Source organism: Alligator mississippiensis, chromosome 9, assembly GCF_030867095.1.
Source record: "Alligator mississippiensis isolate rAllMis1 chromosome 9, rAllMis1, whole genome shotgun sequence".
Classification (NCBI taxonomy): Eukaryota; Metazoa; Chordata; order Crocodylia; family Alligatoridae; genus Alligator; species Alligator mississippiensis.
The window spans coordinates 21,640,105-21,659,294 of NC_081832.1; positions in this window are offsets into that span (position 1 = coordinate 21,640,105).

Below are 19,190 nucleotides of genomic sequence, written 5' to 3' on the forward strand. Positions count from 1 at the left end.
TACTTGGAGGACTAACAAGGTGCATTGGCTTTTGTTGGGTCACTGCTCAGCGCTGAATTCCATCCGATACAAATATGAAGAACTGCCAGGTGAACACTGTCATTGCCCAGGTTCTGCTCTATGAGATAAAGAAGATATTACTGAGAGGCAGCTAACACAGGTGGCTTGTTACATCACCACTCACTTGATAAGTGATCCTGTGAGTACTTGCCACAGGACATTTTCTCCACCTCACATGCCACATCTTAATTTAATTAGAGTCTCTAAGGAGAGGCTCAGTGGTGTAGATGAATATGTTCTCACTATGGGCACTCACAGTTTGGATGAGGTAGACACTGGGGCTCTGCCTCCCCTACATCCCAACCATATGACAACCATTGGTGTTGAGGCTTTATGAACTTTTACAGGAGCTTCAGCCTTTTTGGATCCACTTGGTGGCGGTCAACTTATATCCATTCTTCTGGCACTTCATGGGTTGCCACCAGCATCTGAAGAAGTTTAAATGGTGTCGCAGAGCACTGAGGTGCCCTGCTCCTAAAAAGGGGAAACTGCTAGGGAAAAAGCACTAGCAGTGAGTAAGGAGCCCAGCTGCTGGTCACCAGGGCAACTAGAGTAATTAATGACCCACACCTGCCAGTGATCAGCTGACTGAAAGGGGCAGGGCCTGGCTCCTTTATAAAACCTAGGGGCTGAGGCCAGGCTAGCAGTTCCCTGCCAGCAGCCAAGGAGGAAGGAGCTCTCTCTCATGGAATAAAGGAGAAGCCTGAATGCAGGAGCAGCGTCTGACACTGCTGCAGGGTGAAGTATCCCTGGTAGGCTTGAACATGGTTATAGCCAGGCAGCTTCCATTTATGTTATAGCCCAGGGGCTTGGTTGTGTTGCTGTTTAAATATCGGTGGTTTGCATGAGTCTATTAGGGGTTGGAGGAGGCCTCATAGGGGACCCACAGCAGTGGGGGGCCCCAGCACCAGTGAGGGCGCAGCAGTCGGGGTGCACTGACCCCAGCCCCAGAAAGGGGGCAGTTGAGAGGCCCCAGAGAGAGGGGCATTGATGAGAAGCCCCAGTGAGAGTATGGTGAGTCCCAGAGAAAGGGCAGCATTTGAGAAGTCTCAGAGAGAGGGGGCAGCGCTTGAGAAGCCCCCAGGAGAGGGGGCAGCATTTGAGAGGCCCCAGAGAAGGGGGCAGCATATGAGAAACCCCAGTGCGGTTATGGTTAGCCCCAGAGAGGGGGCAGCATTTGAGAAGTCCTAAAGTGAGGGTAGCATTTGAGAAGCACCAGAGAGAGGGCAGCGTTATTGTGGGGAAGCCCTAGAGAAGAGGGCAGCATTGTTGTGGGGAAGCCCAAGAGAGAAGGGGGCAGCAAAGCGCCCCAGGGAGGGGACTGCATTGACGAGTGCCAGAAAGGGTGCAGGATGAGACCAGGGCCACGCAGGGCTCAGAGAGGACAAGGGGCCAGATTATAGCAAGGCCAAGACCGAACAACGTCTATTCCATATGTGAGGCTTGGGGCGTGGTTCGGAGTGGTTGGAGCCACACATAGCTCATAAGGCTAGGGTGCCCCTGCAACACCCATTGCAGAACGGTACTCATGAGGGGTCCGGGAAACCACGGGGACTGAGTGTCCATCAAGACATGACCAAGCGGGCGTAAAAGGCAGCTTCCCAAATATATTGCGTCATCAAAGACGTGGTGGGAGAGAATTTGAGGGTGCCCTTGGGCCAACTTGGCACAGGAAGGGGGTTTTGAGGAGATCATGGCCCTCCTGCAGGACCCCGCGCCGTGACACACGGTACTCCCTTGGCTGCTCATCTACTCCCCCCTTCTCTAGGCTCTGTGCCTGAAGCTGGCCCTAACTAGATGGACCAAAGAGACACTAGCCCAATGGGCTTCAAATCATGTATAAAGAAGAAAGCCTTCTCTACGGAGGAGCTATCTACAAAGGGGCTCTGCACAGCCCTTTGAATTTATATTATTTATCTCCCCTTCTTCGGGAAATGGCCCCTGAGCCAGATTGGAGCAGCCCTCTCTGCATCAGCCAAGTGGGGCCTTACTATCCCTGTGCTAGCAGGGCCCCCGTGTCCTGAGCATATCCCTGCCTTAATGCCCTGAGGTGTCTTCTACCCCTGACATCTGTTGGCTCAGAAGCAGCCTCTCCTTCTCACTACAGCACTCCCAGTGCCTTTTAAACTTCCCATTATGGCACCTCCAGCTGATGTCATCAGCCAGGCATCACGTAGTTTGACTGAGAGGGAGCTTATAAACCAGCGTGGCAGCATCATGCATTGCCTCAGCTCTGACTCTCCCTGCTCTCCCGGTAAGCTTTTCCCTCCCCCTACCCTCACCCCGGGTTCTCATCCTGGCCTGTTCAGGATCAGCAAGAGCTTCTGGGGAGCTGTGCACAGGCTCCCCTGTCACATGGCCCTTAAACAAAGTTCAGATCAATTTGATTTTTTCAAACCCTGGGTCCTTAAAATATGCTAACAAAAGAGCAACAGTTCCTAATGAAATAACCTTTCCAAACATTTGGACAGTGCTATGCCATTCACTTGAACTACAGATTCATCACAGTGGAAAGGAAATATTTTTTTAGCAAGACCAAAACTGGTACTGGAGTTACCAGATAAATTTGTCTCCCATGCAGATCAGAAACAAGAGTTGAACATGATTTATGCACCTATGCCTGCCATAAGTCTGACTTAGATTCAATACATATTTCATTATAACAAAATAGTCTTTGTCAGGCTATCTGGGATCAAAGACTGTTCCATTGTTTGGCAAATCTTTGGGAGTCAGAACTCCAGGGTTCTGTCTGTTGATTTGCTAGTTTCATTATGTGATTTTTAGATGAATCACGTGTTATCTTTTTATTGTGGCTTCTCCATTTACCTCCCTCACAGGAAGCTTACTGGAATGAACTAGTTGCACCTACTGCTTTGAGAGTCTTACATGATAACAACTGTGCTATATAAATGTCACTTCATGGTATTCTTCTAGCAGATATTTTCCCTTCATTCTTCTCTCCCAATTTTAACAGGTATAAGACTTTTGCACCACTGGTGGAGGAAGGACTGGTGGAGGAAGGACCAGAGGCACTTGATCCAGAGGAGGAAAGGAGGCAATCTCCTGTCCAGAAGAGGAGATATAGGGTCCTGGTAGTGGGCAACTCACTCCTGAGGAGGATGGAGGGTGCCATCTCTCTGCCATATCTCTTCACACAGGAGGTCTGCTGCCTTCTTGGGGCCCGTATCCAAGATGTGATGGAGAGGATTACAAAAATCACCTGACCCTCCTACCACTACCCCATGCTTCTCATCCATGTTGGCATGAATGACACAGCCAGGAACAGCCACAGCCAGGAACAGCCACAGATGGGTCGTGTTACTACAGGGCTCTGGGGGCTGGGCTCAAGGGGTTGGGGGTACAGGTGGTTTTCTCTTCTGTCCTCCCAGCCATGGATCAGGGCCCTTAGAGGAACAGTTGTATTGAGGTCAACTGGAGGCTCAGGCAATGGTACCACAGTGAGGGTTTCAGATTTTATGATCATAGAAAGTTGTTCCAGAATTGAGGCTTTTTGGGAAGAGATGTTGTCCACCTCACACCAAGGGGGAAGAAACTGGTTTCTTCTAGGATGGCTGACTTGCTGGAGAGAGCTTTAAACTAGGTGCATTGGGGCACGGGTGTGCAGATGGGAAGTCAAGCTGGGGAATAGCCAAGTGGGAAGTATATAGAGAGGGCAGTTAGGGAGGTGTCAAGAAACTGGAAAGATGTTGGGGCAGCAGCAGGGAACTGGGGGTTACCAATGGGGGACTTAACTTTCTATACACAAACACTAGGAGTATGGGGAATAAGCAGGAGGAACTGGCTCTCCTGCTAGTAAATAAGGAATATGATCTTGTCAGAATAACAGAGACCTGGTGGGATGCCACACATGACTAAATTGAATACATAGAGGGCTACAGGCTGCACAGAAGGGATTGGGTAGAAAAGAATGGAGGAGGTGTAGCTCTCTCTGTAAAAGAGCAGTATGCCTCCTTGGAGACCCAAATTGGTTTGAGAAAAAGACAACTTGAGACCCTGTGGGTCAAGATACAGGGGGCATGAGCAGAAGGGGACTTGATCGTAGGCATCTACTACAGACCACCACATGAGGAGCTGGATCTGGAATATTCCAGATAACTGATGGAGGTGCACTTTCAAGGGACATGATTGTCATGGGTGACCTCAGTTACCCTGACATGTGGTGGGAGGAGCATTCACCCAGATCTGACTGGTCATGTAGGTTTTTTACTTCTGTGGAAGAACTTTATTTAGTACAAGAGGTGAACAGGCTGACCAAGGAGAAGGCTTTGTTCAATTTGGCTCTGGCCAAAGGGGATGACCTGGTGGGAGAGCTGAGGATTGTCAGTTTGAGAGCTATGGGCTGGTCAGTTTGACCTCAATACCAGGGAAAAATTTGGAAAAAAATATCAAAAAGTCCAGTTGTGAGAGACTTACAGAATGCATGATGCTGAAGAATAGCCAACATGGTTTTATTGTGGGCAAGTCAGATCTGACCAACCTCATCTCCTTCTGTGATCGAGTAATGAACCACTTAGATGTGGGAGACATAGTTGATGTCATATACTTGGATTTTTAAAAGGCCTTTAATATGGTCTCCAATGACGCTCTTATAAAAAATACATGGGAGATTGTGGGCTGGCAGATTCCACAGTCAGGTGGATTGGGAAATGGATAAGGGGTCAAACCCAGAGAGTGTTAGTGGATGGTTCCGTATTGTCTTGGCAGGATGCAGCCAGAGGTGTCTTTCAGGGTTCGGTTCTTGGCCCCAAGTTGTTCAACATCTTTATCAACAATTTATATATGGATGTGGAAAGCATGCTGACCAAGTTTGCAGATCATACTAAGTAATGAGGAAAAGCGGCCATGTTTGGAGATAGGATACGGATCACAGTGGACCTGGACAAGCTGGAAGGGTGGGCAGAGCAGAATCAGATGCTGTTCAATAAGAATAAATGCTGAGTACTTCATCTAGGTAAAAGTAACCAGCAAGATGAATATAGGTTAGGTTGAGAGGCACTGGGGTTCTCGAGGGCAGGGGAACTCAGTGCCCAAGATGAGTGGTCATTCCTTAAGGAGACGATACTCAGGGCCCAAGGGGTAATGATCCCAACAAGAAGCAATGGGGGCAAGAGTGCCCAAAAGCCCCCCTGGCTCACCAAGGATGTCCGGGAATGCCTGGTTGCCAAAAAGGCGGTGTACACCCAGTGGAAGGGGGGGCTATCTCCAAAGAGGAGTATACCTCCACTGCTCGGGCCTGGAGGGGGGCTGTTAGGAAAGCTAAGGAGGACATAGAGCTAGGACTAGCATCCAAGATCAAAGATAATAAAAAGTCCTTTTTCAAATATATAGGGAGGATGAAGAAGGCACCAGGAAACGTGGGACCCCTGCAAGATATGCTGGGCAATCTGGTGGTTATGCTAGAGGAAAAAGCAGACCTCTTTAACAAATTCTTCACCTCCGTTTTTTTGTGGAGGGACCGGGACTCCCCCACCGTGATTCAAGACGGACTCGAGGGGAACACCTCCAGACCTAAGGTTGAGGAGGACCCAGTTAGAGTGCTTCTGGAGGGGCTAGACATGTTCAAATCAGCAGGTCCAGATGCTCTTCACCCCAGGGTGTTGAGGAAGCTAGCAGGGGTTATTGCAGGGCCCTTGGCATGGCTTTACGAGCACTTGTGGTGCTCGGGCCAGGTGCCAGATGATTGGAAGATAGCCAATGTGGTCCCCATCTTTAAAAAAGGGAGGAGGGAGGACCAGGGCAACTATAGACCTGTCAGTTTTACCTCAATCCTGGGGAAACTCTTTTTGAAGATCATCAAAGAGCACATCTGTGATGGGCCAGCATCGGGGATGATGCTCTAGGGCAACCAGCACGGTTTCATTAGGGGCAGGTCATGTCAGACCAACCTGATTGTCTTTTACGATCAGGTCACAAAAGCATTGGATGCAGGTGTCGCCATTGCTGTAGTCTTTCTGGATTTCAGCAAGGCCTTTGACACTGTCTCCCACCCCATCCTCATTAAAAAACTAGGTGACTGTGGCATCGATGCCTACACAGTCAGATGGATTGCAAATTGGCTGAAGGGTCGTACTCAGAGGGTGGTGTTGGATGGGTCATATTCAACCGGGGGGGAAGTGGGCAGCAGAGTCCCCCAGGGCTTGGTCCTTGGGCCCGCACTGTTCAATTTCTTTATCAGCGATTTGGACGATGGGGTGAAAAGCAACCTGTTTAAATTTGCTGATGATACCAAATTTGGGGTGAGGTGGGCACGCTAGTAGGGAGGGAAAGACTTCAGAAAGACCTGGATAGGTTGATAGGGGTGGGCTAACAAAAACAGGATGCATTTCAATATGGACAAGTGCAGGGTGCTGCACTTGGGCAGTAGTAACCAACAGCACACTTATAAGATGGGAAACTCCCTTCTTGAGAACACGGAGGCAGAAAGGGATCTTGGAGTCATTATTGACTCCAAGATGAACATGGGCCGACAATGCGAGGTCACGGTCGGCAGGGCTAACTGGACCCTATCGTGCATCCACAGGTGTATCTCAAGTAGGGTGAAGGAGGTGATCCTCCCCCTCTATGCGACACTGGTCAGGCCACAGCTGGAGTACTGTGTCCAGTTCTGGGCACCCCAGTTCAAGAGGGATGTGGACAACATTGAGAGGGTCCAGAGGAGGACCACCTGCATGATCTGAGGACAGCAGGGCAGACCCTACAATGAGAGACTATGGGACCTGAACCTGTTCAGCCTTCACAGGAGAAGGCTGAGGGGGGACCTTGTGACTGTCTATAAACTCACTAGGGGGGACCAGAAGGGTTTGGGGGAGACCTTGTTTCCCCTAGCGCCCCCCGGGATAACAAGGAATAATGGCCACAAGTTATTGGAGAGTAGGTTTAGATTAGACATCCATAAGAACTACTTCACAGTCAGAGCGGCTAGGATCTAGAACCAACTTCCAAGGGAAGTGGTGCTGGCTCCTACCCTGGGGGTTTTTAAGAGGAGGTTTGATGGCTACCTGGCTGGGGTCATATGAGCCCAGTTTTCCTCCTGCCCAGGCAGGGGGTCGGACTTGAAGATCTACAAGATCCCTTCCAACCCTTCTTCTATGATTCTATGAGATGCCCTGGCCAGCACAATGGCTGAAAAGGACCTCAGAGTTATGGCTGATCACAGGATGAACATGATCCACCTGTGCAATGCTGTAGTCAACAGAGCTAATAGCATACTGGGATGCATTAGCCGATGTGTCATGAGCAGGACTGACTAAGGAAGTGATACTCTTTCTCTACTCAGCATTGGTGAGACCCCAGCTGGATTACTGTGTCCAGTTCTGGGCACTTCACTGCAAAAAAGATGTGCAGATTCTTGAAAAGATCCAGAGAAGAGCCACAAGAATGTTTAAGGGGCTGGAGGACAACTCTTATAAGGAAAGACTAAGGGATCTGGGATTGTTCAGCTTGGGGAAGAGAAGACTGAGGGGGAATTTGATGGCCATCTATAAGTATGTAAGGGGTGAATATCAGGAGCTGGGAGAAAAACTGTTCACTAGGCTGTGCCGGGGAGGATAAGGAGCAATAGGCATAAACTGTTAGAGGATGGTTTCAGGTTGGATGTAAGGAAAACTTCTTTACAGCTAAAGATGACCAGAATCTGGAATAGACTTCCCAAGGAGATGGTGCAGTTCCCAACCTTTGAAGTCTTCAAGAGGAGACTGGACAGACACCTTGCTGGGATCATTTGATCTCAGCTGTATTCCTGCCCAGAGCAGGGAGGTTGGACTCAATGATCATTTGAGGTCCCTTCTTGCCCTTAATTTCTATGATTCTATCTATGGGCTTGAGGGTTGGAAGATCAGCTGTGAAAACCATCTGTGGATTTGGGCTTTATTACAGTTGGGTAGTGCACATGGGACTCTCTCAAACTGCTCTCATCTAATCTTGATAAAGCCTGACTGTCTCAAAATTCTCTAATCTAATCTTGATAGTTTGACCATTCATTTTAATTGAAGAATAATCCATCATGCCCTGATTGCAAAAAACCGAAAACAAAACAAAACACCAAAAAACCAAAAGAACTAATACAAAAAAAAAAATAGATGTTGACAAATACACTGTTTATAGTGGTAACGACAGACTGATTGATGGCTGTGCTGGGGAATTACAGCTGGCAGCTCCTCTATTTGTAAGAGGGTTATGAAAGTAGGAAGCAAGTGCTGCTACTGCAAATATTTTTGGAAAACTGACGTTTAATGCAAATCCTGGCAACAAACTTGTATGTAATTAAAGTTTTTTGAGAGAGAAGATTTTGCACTTTTTGTTTCCATGAGGCAATGTCCTTACTAACTTTATACCAACTCCCTGAACTTCCAACACTTCCCTGGTGATTATGGATAGGCAGAGAGAACTGTCTTTCTGGGGTCTGATTCAAACTCTGCTGCATTTCTCCCACTTTAAAAAAGAAAACTTGTTAGTTTTTCAGTTATGTAAATCAAGCCTTAAATGGCCTGTTTCTATACTGAACCCTATGAGTGCACTGAGCCTTAAGACTTCTCAAGTATGAAATCAGATAGAGTTCCTAAGTATTACTACTTCTAGAAATTTCAGGGCTCAGTCTAGCTTCCTCTCCTCACAAAGAAAGGTGACTTCTGGGGATGGGGATTTCTACAGTCCCCTCCATTATTAAATCCATCATCTAAGACAAAATGTCTTCTATTACCATTGCCAAGGAAGTCAGAAAAATGTGTTCAGGGTTTGTTCAGAAAGTCCAAGTAAGGAAGCAGGTAGTTTTTTCCATGTATCTGTTATAGTACATGGACCAAATTGAGCCCCAAATCCTTGCCTTGGTGTGTAAGGAATGGATAAATCAGAGGAGTGACTAAAATAGCCCAAGAAGTCAGTCAGGTGAGCAATGGATGGAGAGATGCAAAGGTCACATCCCTACCCACTTTTTCCCTAAAAAAATAAATAAGAGTTTTCAAACAAATTTTAGAAACATTTGGTAAATCCCAAGGCCTGATTCTCCTCTCAGACCTGTGAAAGTCACTTGAATTTAATATAGTAATCTTATTCCTAATAATATAAAAGAAAGAAGAGCCAGATCCCTTGTGTATAAATACTGCATAAACATGGATGAAAGGAGTACAGAAAATATTGAGAGCACCGCGTGAGATGAATGTAAACATGAATCAAATCTGGCAACTGTGAAAAAAACAGAGTATGTACCACTTCAAAAACTAGTTCTGAAAATGTCAGTTTAAATCTAAAAAAAAAAAAAAAATTAAATTGGAAGTAGATTTAATTGCTTCAGTTCAGGGTCACATGAGCATTATGGATGGAAGAGAAGATGAAATGCACCCTTGAACTTTGAATAGACTGATAATAGGAAGTATATAATTAGAACGATCTTGTGAAAAAATACTTACAGGAGTGCAGTCAAATGATCAATGGTTAAAATACTAGCAGGTGATTGAATGGTAGGAACTGCTCTGGAGGGGTTTGGTTTTGACTGACCTTGACTCACTTCATTTTTTTTAATTAATTTATTTCTTTCTCTCTTTCCACCTTAAGTTCCACATCTGTGGAAGCCCTCAGACTCAGGATGTGGCAAAGTAAGGGTTCCCAGATCCTAGAAAAATGCTGAGACCCAGACCAGAAGATTCAAGAGCCCCAAGGAGGGGGTGAACTGGGCCAGAGGGTCCACAAGCCCAGAGCAGGCTAAGCCAGACTAGAGGGTCCAAGAGCCTGGAGGAGGGACTGAGGGTGGTACCAAAGATCTGAGAGCCCAGAGGAGGGGCTGTTTGTGGGACCAAGGGAGAGGGAGACCGCATAAGGGACAAGGGGGGTCTGAGGGCCTAAGGGACCCAAGTGTATCAATAGTTAAAACTGAAGACAGAGAACATATTCAAGGCTTGGAGCATGGTGTAGGGGAAGAAAAAGAGTCACACATTGAGCTCTTAAGACTATGGGTGCCCCGGAGGGACACAAATATGCATGTAGTTTTCAAAGCTACAGGGGCCCTGCAGGGGCAAAGGCCAGCTGAGAGGGTCTATTGAGCTTAAGGGTCGAATCAAAGTGGTTGGGGATCTAGGAGAGACCTGGTAGTATTGCAGGTGAACTAAGGATCACTCTAAGGCCCATTATTCAACCTCTAATAAGTACAAGGCATGGGAGGCGAGCAATTAAGGGAGAACTGTAATAGAGATTGAGCTGGGCAGGTGTCACATGGCCACCAGAGGGCCTCACGACTTCCCTGGGGCACAAACCGGTCACACCATACTTAACACAATCCAGTCTGTGGATGACTTCTTGATCTTCCATTTTCTTTTCAAATCAGTTTTTAAAAATGTACTGGCTGAGAATAGCTACCTTCAGGTCTGCATTAGAATGTCCAGGGAGATTAAAATGTTCTGCCACAGGCTTGCATGTCTTTCTGCAGCTGATGTCAGTGATGTACATTCATTTTGTCATCATTTTGTAGGGATCACTCAGTCTTTCCAATGTAGACAGCATACACCTGTAAGCAGGCGATGGCACATATGACATTGGTGGAGTTGCAAATAAATTCATTTTGCATATTATCATTCATGTTATTCAGTCCAGTGATGAAATGATCTATATTGATGTTGGGGCATAGAAGGCATCTAGGTCCATTGTAAGACCTGGTGCTTCAGTGAGGATGGGAATTAGGTAGCCCATTGCTTGAAAGACACTTTTATCCTTATGGATTCCTATGCATGTTTGCTTGTCTGTCTCAACACTGCCCCCTTTACCCAATCTCTCTCTCCTCCCTCCCTTACCTTCTGTATTTTAATATCACTACCCTTATGCTCTGCTTTCTGCACATCCTGTCACAGCATCTAATGAAGTAATATTTAGCTCACAAAAGCTTGGGATATATAATCATGAAAGTTTGTGACAATGATGTATCTACTTTGGTCAACCTGTATGGTGCAATCTATTCTGACTTCTACTTCTACTGTTCATGACAGACCTAAACCACATGGTATTAAGTGCTGGAAACTCATAGAAGAAATGGGGCCTTCTGCCTTAAAGAACTAGAGAGTGCAAATATTGTCTGGATTTTATAAATGGGGAAACTGAGAAATAAGGTACAGCAATACTAGCATTTACCCCAATGCAAATCCAGAATCACTCCACTGACTTCAGTGGGACAACTCCAAATTTATGCCAGTAAAGATGGTTATAACTGTCATTATGTGTAAGTGACCAGCCACAGTGGGTTGGTATCACAGTTTGGTTTCTTTCCAGGGGCTAACATTTATTTTACTCTATGGAGAGGATGACTGAATCCTGTTTGACTTTGACTGGCCCTCTCCTCCTTTCCACCACTGGGTGGGAGGACATCCTGGACTGCCTTCATAGATTTCATAGACATTCGGGCTGGAAAGGACCCTGAAGGATCATCAAGTCCAGCTCCCTTCCCCAGGGGCAGGAAGTCAGCAGGGATCATAGGATCCCAGTAAGATAAACATCCAAATGTGTCTTCAAGGTGTTCAAAGTAGGTGCTTGAACCACCTCTGTCAGTAGTCTATTCCATACCTTGGGGGCTCAGACAGTAAAGAAGTTCTTCCTTATGTCCAGCCTCAATCGATTGCGGCAGAGTTTGTGACCATTCAATCTTGTCATCCCTTGAGGCACTCTGGTAAACAGACATTCCCCCAGATCCTGGTGAGCACCCCTGATAAACTTATAGGTGGCCACCAGATCGCCCCTGAGCCTGCGCTTTTCCAGGCTGAAGAGTCCCATGGCTCTCAGCCTCTCATCATAAGATGTGTTTTCCTGATCTCTGATCATGTGCATGGCTCTCCTCTGCACTCTCTCAAGCTTCTCCACATCATTCTTGAATTGTGGAGCCCAAAACTGGACACAGTACTCCAGGTGTGGCCTCACCAAGCCAAGTACAATGGGAGAATGATGTCCTGGGATTTGCTTGAGAAGCATCTATGGATGCAAGCCAGCGTTTTGCTCACTTTACTAGTCACAGCATCACATTGAAGGCTCAAGTTCATCTTCTGGTCAATCATGACCCTCAAGTCCCTTTCATCTGTAGTGCTAACCAGCATAGCACTGCTGAGCCTATAAGCATGCTGCAGGTTTTTCCTCCCAAGGTGGAGAACCTTACATTTTTCGGTGTCAAACACCATCAGGTTCTCATCCGCCCACTCCATGAGCCTGTCTAGATCTGCCTGGATCACCCTCCTGTCCTCAGGTGTGGATGCTTTATCCCAGAGTTTGGTGTCATCGGTGAACTTGACCATTCCGTGTCTGACACCAATGTCTACATCATTGATGAAGAAGTTAAAAAGTATAGGCCCTAGGACAGAACCTTGAGGGACCCCACTGGTCACCACGCACCACGATGATTAACTTCCATCCACCACCACCCTCTGGGTCCTACCACGGAGCCAATTCCCCAGCCAGCAGATCGTGGTGAGGTCAAGGCCACAGTTACCCAGTTTTGCCAAGAGGTGATCATGGGATACCAGATTGAAGTCTTTTTAAAAGTCAAGATACACGACATCAATCTCTTCCCCCTTGTCCAGGTGATAGGTCACCTGGCTGTAAAAGGAAATGAGATTGGTCAAGCAAGACCTACCCGCAACAAACCCATGCTGGGTATCCCTCAGGATCTTGCCATCAGCTTGTCTGCTAAGGATGGTCTCTTTGATAATCTTTTCCAAGACCTTCCCCAGGATAGAGGTCAGGCTGATGGGCCTGTAGTTTGCCAAATCTACTTTGCTCCCTTTCTTGAAGATAGGCATGACATTGGCCTTCTTCCAGTCTTCGGGCACTTCACCAGAGCACCAAGAGATCTCGAAGATTCGTGCCAGGAGCTGAGCTATGACGCTTGTCAGCTCTTTGAGTACCCTTGGGTGTAAACTGTCAGGGCCGACTAACTTGAAGGTATCCAGCCTGTCAAGGTGTTCTTTCATGAGGTCAGCTTCCTAAACTCCCCTCCCCTTTGGGTTGTGGCCCATTAGGGCCTCACTGACAAGCCTCCTGAGCTTGTCAAAGTCAGCTTTCCTGAAGTCGAGGACTTCTGTATTACTGACTGACTTGCCAGCTTTATGGTGGATGGTTTTCATAGATTCATAGATGTTAGGATTGGAAGGGACCTCAATAGATCATCGAGTCCGACCCCCTGCACAGGCAGGAAAGACTGCTGGGTTTAGAAGGTGAAGGTGATCAGCTCGTGGTCACTGTCACCCAGCTTCCCTTTGAACATTAGGTTGCTGGTTAGGTCATCCCCAGTTGCCAGAATCAGGTCGAGCAGCGCTTTACCTCTCATCAGCCTATAGACTTCTTGCATCAGGTAGAGCTTATCCAGGCACGAGAGAAAGCTATGCGACCACTCGGATTTGGCTGAGCACTCCTCCCACAAGATGTCTGGGTAGTTAAAGTCTCCCATGACAACCATACACCAGGAGCACGCAGCCTGAGCCAATTCCCTGGCAAACTCCTGGTCAAGGACTTGACCCTGTGTAGGGAGTCTATAGTAGACTCCCACCATAGTATCCCCTGTGCCTTGTTCCCCATGGATTTTAACCCAGAAAGTCTCAAGTCATCCACCATGGGTGCCAATGTCAGCTTGCAGGGATGCATAGCTCTCCTTGACATAGAAAGCTACCTCCCTTTTGTCCACCCAATCCCTCCTGTACAGGGTATAGCCATCTATACCAGTGGCCCAGTCATGGGTGGAGTCCTACCAGGTATCCATTATCCCTATGACATCATAGTTATTTGCATTTAGCAGGAGGACAAGTTCCTCCTGTTTATTCCCCAAGCTCCTGGCATTTTTGTATAGGCATGCAATTGTCCCCTTGGGGGCCCTAGCCTGGCCTACAGTTTGTTCCAGGGTTGAGGCAGGGGTGGGCTCCCTTAATTGCCTTGGCCTGCTGGCTTTGCAAGGGTTGCTTAGCAGGCCAGCAGTGACAGTAGTCCCTCCCACCCCCCGGCAGCCTTATTCTTCATGCTTCTGTTGCTTCTCTGTGTGAATGCTCTCTGGACATTTAAATACCTAGCTGAACCATTGTGGCAGAGATGCACAAAATGCACAGTCTCAAATAAAGACAGGTAACAGGGTGGACATGGAAGCACTAATGCACTGACATATAGTTCAGTGCATTGCTAAAAGACTGCTATATGGGCACAGCCCAACTGTATCATATGAAGATGACATGGGCTGCTTACAGAAATTCTGTTCTTTAGAGTGCAACTGAGGCCTTGATGTCACAGGAAGCTGATCACTAAGACCTCTGAAGTGCTGAGTTCAAAAATAAACATCCAAACTTATCCAGTATCTCAAATAAGGCCTCGTCAGGTTTGGTATTGTGGACCACCCTCTGGAAAGGATGTTTGATATCTGTGACTCCTGCTGAAATTATTATGGACCAGCTACAGCATTTAGTCAATAGTACATGACACAGGCTCCCAGAACTGATTAGGTGTCACTGTGCTGGGAGGCAAAGGCAGATAAATGAAAACCTTTAAAATAAAATGCAGTTGCTTTATCATTAGCAACTTTTCTGATAAGGTCATGGGCAGCATCAGAGAAAAACTTTACCTCTTGTAGAAAGTTTTTCACAGTCTGCTAATTTCCAGAAGTTGGTCATTGTGGCCACTAGCAACATTTCACTGATATTTAAATTGATATCAAGTTAAATATGGTTTTGAGCATGGATAGGTGAACCCAGAAACATATGGCTTTGGGGTCATCATAGCCCAGGAAATGTAACATTCTTTATGAACTACTAGCTATAAAAATGGGATTCTGTCTTGGTTCAATTCTTACCTCTGTAACAGAGCCCCCGTGTGACCTTAGCCATATTAATTCATTAGTTTACTCATCTGTAACCTGTAACTGTGCTCATTTTCCTTTTTTTCATGTCAGTTGTAAGGCTTAACTAAATTAATCCCTGCTTATGAATCACTGAAATACTCAACATCAAAGAATGATGCCATTTAAGTGTGAAATAGTATTTTGAATAGATTTGTTGTACAACTTCTCACTAACACCATAGAACCAAAGGATCCCAAAGGAATCAGCCTTATGGTCTGGTTTTTTGTTTCTTCAATCCTCATATGAAAGCTCCTTTTGTGTACACTGGGCCCATAAGTTATCACAGGCTTGGAAATAGAATCTAGTCTAATTTCTTACACATGCATACATACAAACACACACAGATACACTTTTCAACTGAACATAAAATAATAGAGAGCAAGTGGATACAATAAAGAGAAGGAGCAGGAGATAACTGAGACAATTATGTTTGGTATACATCTTATATAGCTATTGTCAATTATTAGTAGGCATCCTGGCATAGGTGAATTTTAACAAGAAACTTCAAGGAAGAGGATAAATTGCTATGGATTTTTACAGAGGCAATGTGGGAGAATTTTCAAAGGTACTTGTTGAGATAGTTAATTGGCATTAAATTATGACATCATTCAGAAAGTAAAGGCCAGGCTTGATTTATTTATTTTTACAGAATAGTTGCACTTTTTTACTTGTTCATTTTTCACAATTTTATAAACCTAGAACAGAAATATTTTTAATATATAAATTGCCTACAAAACAAGTGTTATATATTTACAATTGGTTATTCTTGTCTTGAGATTGTTCAGTGCCATATAAGAAGGTGCTCAGTAGCTAGAAGTTTTTTTCATAACATTTCTCTTTTTTTTTATTTTAATTCCAACATTTTTTGCTCATTTGTTTTCCAAACTTAAATTGTTGTTTTCTATCTGCCTGGTACCTGCTTATCAAGCTGTCTAGGCATTTATGAAGGGGCCATTACAGTAGGCTTCAGGCACAATTCAAAAAGATAAAATTTAGAATTTCAAAAGAGTATTTTGTTTGGACAAGTATTGAATTTCCGCATTTCAAAAATCTAAAAAAATTGTTTGAAACAAGGCTTAATATATTTTAAAATGTGTTGAATGTTTCAGGGGTGTGCTTGGTAGCTATGTTGGTCAGAGACAAAAAGACATACAAAAAACTAGAACTTGTGGTTCCAAAATGATACCTTTTATTAGACCAACTGGAAAATGGCAAGAAAAGTGTCCTTTTCTGCAAGCTTTCGGAATCAAAGTCCCTTCATCAGACTCTGGGAAAAGCGTAGATGGTATAAGATGGTAAAAAGTCCCCATAGGTAGGAAATAAATTTCATTTTTGCACAGAGGGAGGTGGAGATGTAAGTCTGTCCCTCGGTCCATGAGACTGTCTTTGTGAGCTATGTTGAGTAGCTCTTTGATGTGTTGATCAGGTAGAATTCCTTCCCTGAAGGTGTCAGATGGGAGGCAGGGAGGCAAAAAAAACTTCCTTGTAGTTCTGTTCTCAGACCAACATGGCTACCAAGTACACCCCTGAAACATGGAAGATGCTGAATTTTAGCCGCTTTTGGATTTTAAACTTCATTGGAGAACTACAAGGAAGTTTTTTCACCTCCCTGCCTCCCATCTGACACCTTTAGGGAAGGAATTCTACCTGATCAACACATCAAAATGCTACTCAACACAGCTCACAAAGACACTCTCATGGACCCAGAGGGACAGACTTCCATCTCCAGCTCCCTCTGTGCAAAAATGAAGTTTATTTCCTACCTATGGGGACTTTTTACCATCTTATACCATCTACACTTTTCCCAGAGCCTGACAAAGGGACTTTGATCCCGAAAGCTTGCAGAAAAGGACAATTTTCTTGCCATTTTCCAGCTGGTCCAATAAAAGGTATCATTTTGGAACCACGAGTTCTAGTTTTTTGTATGTGTTAAATGTTTGCACTTCTTTTCTTATGAAAAGCTTTCTACTGATTTTGGGGATGGGTGGGAGGGAGGAGCGTTGTGATAAGACCTAAGACCTCAATTCATTCTTATTCTGGACAGTACTTAAGTGGGAAGTATTGAACAGTAAGGCTCAAGCAGAGACTTCAAGTTAGACTCCTGCTTAAATGCTGTCCAGAATAAGAATTGCTTTCCTGGGACCCACGTGCTAAAAAGTGCCAAGACATTCTGGTGCAGAGTAACAGGTATATTGGCAGATTTGAGGTTTTTTTCCTTGAATTTGTGGATTTATAGTTTAACCTTTTACCATCACCTTTTTGCTTTGTGTATGTGTGTCTTCTAAACTGTAGCTTTCATTAAAGTCCATATAGTATATATGAAAAGAGATAACACACAAGAGGTATATACATTTAATTTACAGAGAAAGCTCAGAAAGAAGTAACTTTGACCAAAACCTACTCCTGAATATTGAGTTTTGCCTGGGAATGGAAAGAGCTCTGAAATATAAGTCTCTAGTATCTTTATTTTCACTGACCAAGAACAAGCAAATGAAGATACTGGGGAGAAGGAGGGGGAAGGTGGGAATTGGCCTATAAAATTAACAATGGGAGAGGGAGTATGGAAGGCTACTTGAAATACAGCTTGTTTCAGTGCAGCACTATTCCTTTGGCAATCCTACAGTCACAGTTTCTTCAGGATGGAGAAGTCTTTCTGAAAGAAAACATTTGAAGCTCCTTGGTAAGAGATTTTTTTTTTTTTATTTTGACCATTTTCAAATTTCTAATATTGTGTTCACAGGCAAGGGACTATGTGAGTACCTTACAGGAAACAGAAGATTAATAGCTCAAAGATTTCATTTTGGGTGGTAGAAGCAAATAATAGAAGCCAAAAATAAGTGAGGTAAATAAGTTTACATTTATTCCTGGAGAGCTGCAGGGTAAATGTGTACAAAACCAATCTAACCCATGGAATCTAGCTGCAAAGAGGAAATCGGTATGCTAAAAAAGTGGTTTAAGTTAATAAATAAAAATATACCATAGACTAAAAACTTCAGGGCTTAAGCTAGTCTTTAAGCATTAGAGACTGGGTGAGGTCTCTGTTAAGGGAAGATCATCATACTTCTAGCTACAAAACACAAGTTCTTAGTAACACAGGACTGGGAAGGTCCTCCAGGGTCACCAGGTCCCATCCTCTACTAGTGCCAGAAACCACGTTGTATCATCTTGCATCTTGTTCTGAAAAAATCAGGTATTGGCCACTGTCAGAGACAGGGTATTAGACTGGATGGTGTTGGATCTAATCCAGTATGGCAATCCTTATGTAGTTCAGAATCATGCAGAAAATTGTTGCCATGGTAGACTTTTGATGTAGAGCAGGCCTCTTGAAATTGGGGTCCTGGTTAAATGCATAAAATTAGAGGTGACTTGCAAAGTTATTGTACATTTATTTTTTTCAAAAATAAAAAATATAACTATTTTAATGTCATAGTAATAGGGATCCTTTTCAAAGACCTTCTTATAATGCCTTGGCCAGTATTCACATGGAAGTTGAATTGAGTCATTCTACACCATCATACTGACCAAACCATCAAAGGAGGACAGCTACTCATGCATGGAGTAGAAAAGCATACATTTCTGTTTGTCCAGTTTTCACAGATCGCAGTCTAGCATTTTATATTGCTGTTAACGCACATTTTAAAGTGAACAGATAAGTGATAGTGTTCGCTCTGATTTTGGGGTGTGAAAGAAGTGTCCACAATATTTCCCAGTTATAAATATTTCACAGTTACAAATCTACTCAGTTTTAGAAATCAACTGATCCTTAAGCCAAGCAACACCCTTACTCAGAAAAAGTCTGATTTTTCTAATGCACTTTATCCTGCATAGTCATTTATATTTTTGTAAGTAAGTAGAAATTGCTACCACACTCATTTAGCAGCATTTAACACACTGCACAGGTGTAAATAATACAAAATGTTAAGCCAGTGGGAAATCAAAACTCTCCCCATCTAATTTGCTTATTGTGGCTTGATTGGATTTGCATAATTTGACTCCGTGAATTTTATTGTAAAATAAATAAATAAATAAATCTGCTTTCTTCAGAAAAAAGTGTGTTTGGAGAATCTAATGCTTAAAAATTTAAACAAAAAATTGAACGATAGACAAAACATGTCAGCATGGATACATTGGCACTGGGTTTCACATAACTTGATCTTCATGTCCACTTTGTGTTCTGTGTGCTGGTCCCACTTCTTGAACTTTATCTCTGTGCTACATTTCAGACTTGTGACTACCTTTTGGCAGTTCTTCTCTCACCAAGAGGCTA